General features: G+C 45.4%; 1 long non-coding RNA gene across 2 annotated transcripts; it reads left to right on the top strand.

The window, feature by feature from the left end:
- Positions 1-559: 559 nt before the first annotated feature.
- LOC120102270 (uncharacterized) lies at positions 560-9,164 on the top strand. 2 transcript variants are annotated; one of them, XR_005503568.2, is made up of 2 exons: positions 560-4,630; positions 8,757-9,164. It is a non-coding gene; the product is annotated as an uncharacterized LOC120102270 (long non-coding RNA). The 2 variants fall into 2 exon arrangements; XR_005503567.2 differs by lacking the exon at positions 560-4,630 and adding an exon at positions 5,947-6,347.
- Positions 9,165-9,450: the final 286 nt, after the last annotated feature.

Raw genomic sequence — 9,450 nt, 5'->3', positions numbered from 1 at the left:
CACTTGCCTAGCAAGCGCAAGGCCCTGGGTTCGGTTCCCAGCTCCAAAAAAAAAAAAAAAATTAAAATTATACAGGAAATCCAATACTTCTAATTGCCCTGAGTCTATGTGAAAAGGCTCGTTCCTCTTTCAGAGGCCTAGAGTTTGGTTCTGGCCTCACAATCGCCTTAACTCTAGTTTCAACAAATCTGATACCCTCTTCTGGCCTCCTTGATCATAGCAACAGCATGTCCTCCCCCTCCCATAAATGAAAATAGTAATAATTTAAAATAAGAACAACACTTATGCATGCAATGGCAAATGCCTTTAATCTCAGCACTCAGGAGGCAGAGGCAGGCTTATCTCTTTGACTTCAAGACCAGTCTAGTGTACAGAGTGAGTTTCAGGACAGTCAGGGTTATACTGAGAAGACCTGACTCGAAAGAATCAAACCAAACCAAATGACAAAGAAACGAACAAAAAGAGGAATGCTTATAACCTCATTTTTTTTTTTTTTGGTTCTTTTTTTTCGGAGCTGGGGACCGAACCCAGGGCCTTGCGCTTCCTAGGCAAGCGCTCTACTACTGAGCTAAATCCCCAACCCCTATAACCTCATTTTTAAGATGGGCACACAAAAGAAAAAACAGAAAAAATCATGTCTCTTGATAGGGAAATGATTCAATGTGTGATAGCTCTTTGACGTAGCAGAAAGTTGTGTAGCTTTTTAAAGAACTGTAATGTGGGCTATTCATACTGAGATGGATTGGTCTGAGGTCTGAGGTCAAGTGAGAATGAGTATGCTGGGCAATGTTGGTGCACATTTTTACCCTAGCACACAGGAGGCAGAGGCAGGCAGATCCCTGGGGTTGAGGCTAGCCTGGTCTGTAGAGGGAGTTCCGGGGCAGCTGGAGTTACACAGAAACCCTGTCTTGAAAACAACAAAGAAAATGACAAGTGTGTACAGTGTATGTTGCCGCTTGCATAAACAATAAAAGAGGTGAGAATACATAGGCACATACACAGAGAATTCTAGAGAATGCATTAGTAGTATATGCTTCTGGGTTAGGGATAAAGATCTACTGTGAGAGAATGAACGAATCAATCATTCCATCCTTGGGTGAGGTGGCTTAAAGTTAGCCATGTCTCCTCAAGAATGCTTTCCCACAGGGTGAGGCTGACACTCAGGGAAGGGTCAACGAGCTTCAATAAAACAAAAAGAGACATATCTTGGGGTGTCAAAGTGGGCACACCAGAGAGAATAAGGAGCTAGGTGTCCTGAGTCTTCCGTTGTTGTCTTCCTCCTACTCCCCCTTCTCCCTGCTTCTCCTTCCCCTCCTCCTTCCCCTCCTCCTTGTCTTCCTCCTCCTGCTAATCCTCCTCTCCCTCCTCCTCTGTAAAATCGAAGTGGGCATGAAATCACATTGGTCCTGGTGCCTGTGGTGGGGGCCTTGATTGGGAACACTACTCCACTCCCTTCCCACAATGCACCAGGGAGGAAGCAATTAGCAGCTTCCTGTCATTGTTGGTTTCCACTTTGCAGTTAGAGGCAGTTTTGTGTGGTCTGAAACTGGGGATGCAGGTTTGAGGGGAGATGAGCTGACTGCACTTATGACACTAGTTTAGTGGCCACCTTTTGTTAGCTTTGGGACAGGAAGGCGCCACTAATCCCTTTCACTGCCATGGGTTTACCTTTATAGTGTTGTGGCTACTTTGGGCACCTAAGTTCCTCCCATGGTCTGACGTTTACTAGTCAGTGCTAGAACACTTTAAGGACTGCTTTCAGAAATGTTAGCATTTAAAGTTTAAGGTTCCTGTTTTAGACTCGCTTCCTTTCTCAATCCCCTAATTCCTTGCCAACCCTAAGAGATCTGTGTATCTGAGATAACTCACTGCATTTGGTGGCAGGATTGTTGTTTTGTTCTTGTTTTTCAGTATTGCAGGTAGAACCAAGGGCTCTGTGAAAGCTAGACAACTTTATTCTACCTTTGAGCTACAGCCTTAGCACTGAAGTTCTTTCTTCTTTTGTTAAAAACATGTATATTGGGCTGGAGAGATGGCTCAGCGGTTAAGAGCACTGACTGCTCTTCCAGAGGTCATGAGTTCAATTCCCAGCAACCACATGGTGGCTCACAACCATCTGTAAAGAGATCCAATGCCCTCTTCTGGTGTGTCTGAAGACAGCTACAGTGTACTTATATATAATAAATAAATAAATCTTAAAAAAAAACATGTATATTTATTCTTCTGTCATTGAATAAAAATATAATGATTAAGGTTATTTTGGAAGAAATATATTTTGTTCGTGTTAAATGTTTAAATGCTACCCATAAGGAGAAGTACATTGGCACAAGTTGGTTGTTCCGGTACTCTGGGGGCTGAGGGGAAGAATTTGAATTTAAAGCAGTATTAGAAACTTAAAGGGGCAAGATAAATACTATTTTTTTTAACGTTTTAGATTTATATTTCTATTTTATGTATATGAGTTTTGCCTATATGTTTGTATGTATACCATGTGTGTGCCTGGTGTCTTCAGAAGTGAGGAGGAGTCTCAGATCCCTGGAACTGGAGCTATAAACGGTTGTGAACTCCGTGTGGGTGATGGAGTTCAGGAACCACTGAACTGTTGCTTCCATGACCCAAGATGAATAATATTAAATATAATGAATTCTGGGCAAAATTGGTCTTGTAACAGTCCTTTGTTCCTTGGTCTGCCTGTTTACTTATTTGTACCTGAGTTTGGTTACCTCCTTCCTTTCATCCTGGCCTGGGCTGCTGGAATTAGTTCCTGGAAGTTCCTGTGAGCTCCACATACCTCTTCAGCACAAGCTCATTCTCACTGGCCTGGTCTCTTGCTTCCAGGGGAATCTATATGTTTATTTACTTTAATTTTATTATCTATTTTTATTTTATGTACACCGATGCTCTGCCTGCATGTCTGTCTGTGTGAGGGTGTCAGGCTCCCCTGGAACTGGAATAACTTATAGTTATAAGCTGCTGTGTAGTGCTGGGAATTGAACCTAGGTCCTTTGGAAGAACAGTCAGTACTCTTAACTGCTGAGCCATCTCTCCGGCTCAGTCTATAAGGTTTTATAGCAATTGTTCTCTGACTAGAACTCCCGACTACTGGAAGCTTCTTTGACTTTGTTCCAACATGCAGTGACTCTTCCCACCTGGATAAACATTAGGGAAAGGACTTACTAATTTAGAACCAACAATCTGGAAACATACACACCTGTAAGACGCTACTATTATGAAGCTTGTAACAGGAGAAAATGCTTACCAGGTACTTGAAATTAGGAGACAAGCAGGTCATGTCTAAATTGTGATTTTCATTTTGTAAAAGTAACATGGAGATGTAGTTTGTTAAGGTAGTTAGTTATTTTCCTGTTGCTGTGTTAAAATACTACAGCCAAAACTTACTTAGAGAAGGAAGAGTTTATTTCAGCTTATGGTTCCAAAGGATTAAGAGTCCATCACGGTGGGGAAGCACGCCAGCAAGCGTCAGGCACGGAGGCAGGAGCAGGAAACTAAGAGCCCACGTCTCAACCATAAGCACAAAGCAGAGTGCCCAGGAAGAGGTGCGATGCTTTTCATCTCAAAGGCCCCCCCCCCCCCATACCTCCTCCAGCAAGGCTGTACCACTTAAGTCTCCTCCAGCACCACCAACGGGGGACCAGAAATTCCAATGCCCAAGAATATGGGAGGTATTTCTTACTCAGACTACCCCGGTAGCTTTGATAGTGCCATTGGTAAGGGGATACCCCAACCCCCGCCAATACTCCGATATTGTCTTATGTCAATGTGTTTTATAAAACGAAATGGAAAAAGCAAATAATTTTTAAGGTCCTGATATGAAAAGCCAACAAATATTTTGTTTCCTATTAATGTGTGGAGGGAAAAAGTGCCTTGGTCCCAGGTCACAGGAAGCAGCAGTGGTAATGAATGACTTTGTATCTGCATGTCAAAGCAGATGACCTGGGATCTACCACAGCACGGTTGCGCATGTCATCCTGAATTCCAGTAGGTGCTTCCTGTTGAATGGTTGCCACAGGCTGTGGTTTTGGTTGGTGATGGGCTGTGGTTCATTTGTCATTTGCAGGTTATCTGTATGTGTTTTGGTGCAGCCTTCCCCCAGCGAGGTACTTTCTCGAGCTATTCTCTTGGTTGATGTAAATTACTCCTCCAGTGAGGCAGTTGTTCAGCAACTTGGAGAAAGCTTTAGAAAGTTCTCCCTGAGTGGCTAGGCCCCTGACTTGAGGAGATCTGATTGATTGACCACTACTGTTGGATAGGGCAATACGGGGAGATCTGATTGGCCACTATTGTTGGGGTGTGAAATACGAGGAGATCTGATTGGCCATTCTTTTTGGAGCGTGCAATGCCTTAGGGTCTATGGATTTATAGTTAGATTGGTTTTTGCTTTTTGTTTTTTGTTTTGTTTTTGTATTGCAGAGTAAAGTAGAGGCTGGTATGCTAGCACCCTGTTCGTAAACTTTGAGCCTGCAGAACCATGAATACATTTCTGTTGTTGACAAGTCTCTCAGCGTCTGGTGCTTGATTACAGCTGCGCAAATTGATGAAGACAGTGGAGTTTTTGGACTATGGCTGGAGGTCTACACGGAATCGGAAAGCCTGCTCTGCTATCTGTCAGGTAGGACTCCAGGCAGGCTAGCTAACCTCACTATGCCTCAGTTTCCTTAGACTGAAAATAGGGATAAAACATTTTCTCTTCTGGTGCTGTGCCCCGACCCGCACGGCAGTCGACCAGGGTCTGGGGTTCACCTAGGAGAGAATGGGGGACAAGAGACGCAAAGAACGGACAGCAAGTCAAGAAGTCTGATCAAGCTGACAATTTTTAATTTTTCTCAGGCTGAAGATATACTGGTAGAAGCAAAATGTGGGGAGGGGTTGGGTGACCACAAAAGAATGGGCCTGGCTTGATAACCAGGATATTGGCTGGGTAAATCGGCCAAGCGGGGGAACAGCAGGGTGGGTTGCTTAGTGACCTGACCATCAGTGCCTGACCACTGGTACTCAGTGATCTGACACCTAGATTTATGCTATCTATTGAATTTATGTAGAGCTGCAGGTGCTGCTTTGATCTAACCTAAGGCTATTGCTTTTTGTTCTATCATAAGGCTAAAATAAAATTGCTTTTTTTTTTTTTCCGGAGCTGGGGACCGAACCCAGGGCCTTGTGCTTGCTAGGCAAGCACTCTACCACTGAGCTAAATTCCCAACCTCTACAACTGCTTTTTAACCTGAAGACTATTGTTTATTATTTTAGCATAAGGCTAGAACACAATTGCTTTTTAACTTGAAGGCTGCTTTCGCCATCTCAAGGCTGCTCCCAACAGTGCTGTTGTTACATGAATTAATGCAAGCCTGTGGGGTGGAGCGCTTGTTAGGAAGCAGAAACCCTCCTGGGCACATGGTACCCTTGAAATGCAGTTCTAACACCATAACTGAATTCCGAGGGGCCTCATTGGTTAGGAGCACTCGATGGGCTTGCAGAGGACCCAGGTTGATTCCCATGGTAGCTCACAACCATCTCTAACTCCTGGCAAGCAGAAGGTGCACATACATAAATGAAGGCAAAACTCATACACATAACAATAAACCAACCTTTAAAATTAAAAAAGAAAAGTCATTTTGAAATAAAACAAAACGGGGGCTGGAGAGATGGCTCAGCGGTGAAGAACACTGGTTGCTCTTCCAGAAGTCCTGAGTTCAATTCCCAGCCACGACATGGTGACTCACAACCACCTGTGATGGGGTCCAATGCCCGAAGACAGCTACTGTGTGCTTGCATACATAAAATAAATAAATCTAAAAAGAGAGAGAGAGAGAGAGAGAGAGAGAGAGAGAGAGAGAAAGGAGCTCAAGAAGAAAAGAGACAGAAGGGGTTGGGGATTTAGCTCAGTGGTAGAGTGCTTGCCTAGCAAGCACAAGGCCCTGGGTTTGGTCCTCAGCTCCGGAAGACCAAAAAAAAAAAAAAAGAAACAGGAAGCCAGCATAACCAAAGGACCAGAGACTTCCGCTGAAGTCCGAGATCTAATGCTGTTAAGGCTGAGACTGAGACAAGGGGCCCCATGACATTTCTTCTTTTTCGGAAAGAGGGGGAAATTCTGAGGAAGCTGATGGTGATGGTAACCCCAAGGCAGGTGCCAGCTCTGCAGCAGCAGGGCCACTTACCTCCCCTGCAGAAAGTGTGCAGTGGCTTTGAGATGGCGGCAGGGTGAGCTCTACACTGCGATCACTGAGATCAAGGAGTGCAGTACCAGCTGAGCCTGGTTTCCTCTCATACTGGGAGAGCTAACAGTGCAGACCACCCATAGGAAATCAGGCTGGGGGATATTCAGCAGAGAGGTGAGTTGAGGAGGGCGCAGGACTTGCAGAGATAAGCAGGCTGACAGCCCCTTCCTTGTGTGTGTTGTCACTGGGATCCAGGCTTGGATTCTATAACATTAGCAGAGCCCTCCACCCCCCCCCTTTTTTTTTTTTTTTTGCTTGAACAGAGTATAAAACTTTGTTTTTAAGGAGAAAAAGAATGATCATAGGGTTGTCTAGATTAAAAAACGAATCCATGGTCCAGGCAGGTATTTCTAGCCACTGGGGAGGCTGAGACAGGAGGATCACCAGTGTAAGAAAGGATGAGCCTAGCCCTTCAGACACTTGATGTGCCAGGGTTGGAGGGATCCCCAGGGGAGCCTCCACCCTCTCAGAGGACAAGGGGAGGGAGGAAGAAGGGAAGGATTATTGGAGGGGGTGACCGGGAGGAGGGACAGTGAGTGGGATGTAAAGTGAATAAATAAAATAAAATGAAAAAAAACCCAATGTAATAAAAAGAAAAAAGTAATCTGGGCAACTTAATGAGATCCTATCTCAAAATAATAAAAATATAAACATAAGAAGGGCTGGGCCACACAGCTCAATGGCAGAGCATCCTGGAGGGGGCTAGTCTGAAAGTGTTATTGAAAAAGTGTCATCAAGGTGGCCAGCATGCAGCAAACATTCCTTAAGCATGGTACTAGTATAGTGTCTGTGTATCAAGGACGTCCAAAGAGCAAAGCCAACATTACACCAGGAAGTTACACGAGCTTACATGGTAGACACTGTTGTTGTCTTGAAGCTAGGGTCAGGTTGATCATGACAGTAGGAGGATGTGGCGATGGGCCAGTTTAGTACTGTCCCTGGCCTTGGGGGTCAAGTGCTAGCACAGAGGTTGTCTGCTACAGCAGTGAGTTTAGAATAGCCAGCTGTCTTAGTCAAGTTTATCCCTCCTGCACTCCCGAAACCACAGTTTCAATGAGGCAGCTTGGTAAGCCTGGGTCTGTTTTGTTCATTGAGAAAGGCAGCTTCATGGTGTCCTGGACATCTGTGCTAAGCTTCTAATTGCATAATTTCTAGAATGAGGAATAGAAACTCTATTGTTCCTTGATTGCTATGCTCACAATAAAAGAACGTTGATAAAGTCAGGAGATTCAAACTGTGTCCCATGAACATCATTGTTCTATGGTTCTGAGTGCTACACGATTCCTTCTAGCCTGTTTAGATACCAAACGACTGAGCATGCTAAAGACTTAGATGCATTTAACCTTATTTTCGACCATTTGTTTTCCTTATAATATGATACCATTCAAACTAAGTGAGTATGTATTTAATTGCTAACTTTATATGTAAATGCCATTAGAAATTATCCTTAAAGTGACAATAGGCAAAACCAAACAACAACAGCAAATGCCAATACTGAGCTCTTGCTGAAAAGTGAACGTTTCCTGGGAGTCCAATCTCTGTAGACTGATACTTGATAGATCTTTATTTCTCAATGAAGAAGAAACGAGTGTGTGAAATGAAGGCCAGACGGTATTCTTACGGCTTAGGTCAGTGTGTCAGGGGGCAGGGAAGATCCTGGCTCTTGGAGATTTTGTGGCCCTTCCGCGTCAAGCTTTGGCGCACTTTGAGCGAATAATAAGGCTCAGGGACACGTGAGCTCTGGCTGCAGGTATGGAAAGGATGGCCTAATTACAGCCACAGTGGGTAGAGGGTGGGGCTGAGGTCTGGCCATTGCAATTGCATCAGAACTGGGACTGCAGCTGGGGCTGGGGTGGGAACAGTCTAGGGAAGCCAGTGGGCTGTGGTGGACAGGCGTGAGATAACTCACCCGAGGTAGGGCGTGAGATAACTCACCGGCGAATCTCATCTTTCTGCGCAGTGGGATAAATCATAGAGGAGGTTTTCAAGCGAGTCCTCTCGTTACCTACATTTGGTTCGACTCGAGAAAAGCGAACACTGCCCTGTTTAGGGCAGAACCCAATATTCCAAAATTGTCCCCAATAGCACAATATGTCCTGCACCCCATAGTTGTGTAGTGTTCTGGACCCTAGCTAAGAGGTTAGGCTTCCTTGTGTTTCCTGGGGAGTCCTGGGTCTGCGTTTTTAAATGAGCTCTTGAGGTGATTTTTTTGCTGAGGGGCTTGTATCCCTTGCCTTTGTGAATGCCTATCCAGTTTCTACTCCTGTAAACCCTCCGCAGACCTGGGCTGGCTAAATAAAATGCCGAGTTAATGGATTAGACAGCCAGGCTATCTTCATCAATTGCCTATCTTATCGGGCTCTGTTCTGGGACTTAGCAGGAAAGGTGGTTATTTAGATGAGTCTCTGTGCCTCCCTCCCTCTGTGCCCCACATCCAGCTACTGCGATCTTTTTCCTGTAATGACACCTTCCATGATGCCCCAGTTTTATTCACTGGGCACCTGCATTGTTCTCTTGCTCCAGACTCCATGCTGGTATTTGTTACTTCACTCTTCTGGAAGTTGGATGCCAAGTTGCCCGAAGGACTTGCGTCTCCTGGGAGTGGTGCCTGTCCCCTGCCGTGGAGACCTCCTGAAGCTTCAGGATCCCTGGGTTGGTGGCACTTGCCTGCCCTCACTTCGTTTGCCTCACTTGACCGTGAAGTTTTTCCCCAGCAGCAGCTGATGGAGACAAGTTTGACCTGAAGTCATCCTTATCCTAGAGGGAGGGAAGCACGTTCAGCTAGGAGACCTGAGCGGGGAGAGAGCCTAGCATCAGCCGCTAAAGTCCACAAGAAACTTGGCTGCTAGTTCTGCACGTTTGTTTGGTTTATTTGGTTTCTGTCTAGAGTCAAGAAACATGAGAAATACAAAGAGGAAGAGACTAGCCAGAGCCGAGCAGTTGGCATTCCTCTCGCCGTTGACACCTGATTGCTCAGTTTGGTGTGGGACTGCAAGCATGTGTGTCCTTTCCATACACCCTGTTTTTCCAAAGTAACAAGCCCCAACTAGCACAGTCAATTGTTTGTATACACCACCCTGCTCAGCGGGTTAGCCAGAAGTCCCGGCAGCATCCAGGCAATGAGCTCCCAAGAGCGCTTTCCTTGTTCCCGGGTACATGTCCCTCTGTGTGGGATATGGCTTCAGGGGCTCAGGTGCCTTCATCTGGGCTGAGCTCA

The sequence above is a fragment of the Rattus norvegicus genome, chromosome 4 (genome assembly GCF_036323735.1).
Source record: "Rattus norvegicus strain BN/NHsdMcwi chromosome 4, GRCr8, whole genome shotgun sequence".
Lineage (NCBI taxonomy): Eukaryota > Metazoa > Chordata > Mammalia > Rodentia > Muridae > Rattus > Rattus norvegicus.
The sequence above is the reverse complement of the archived record's forward strand: the minus strand, read 5'-3'. Positions and strand labels throughout refer to the sequence as shown.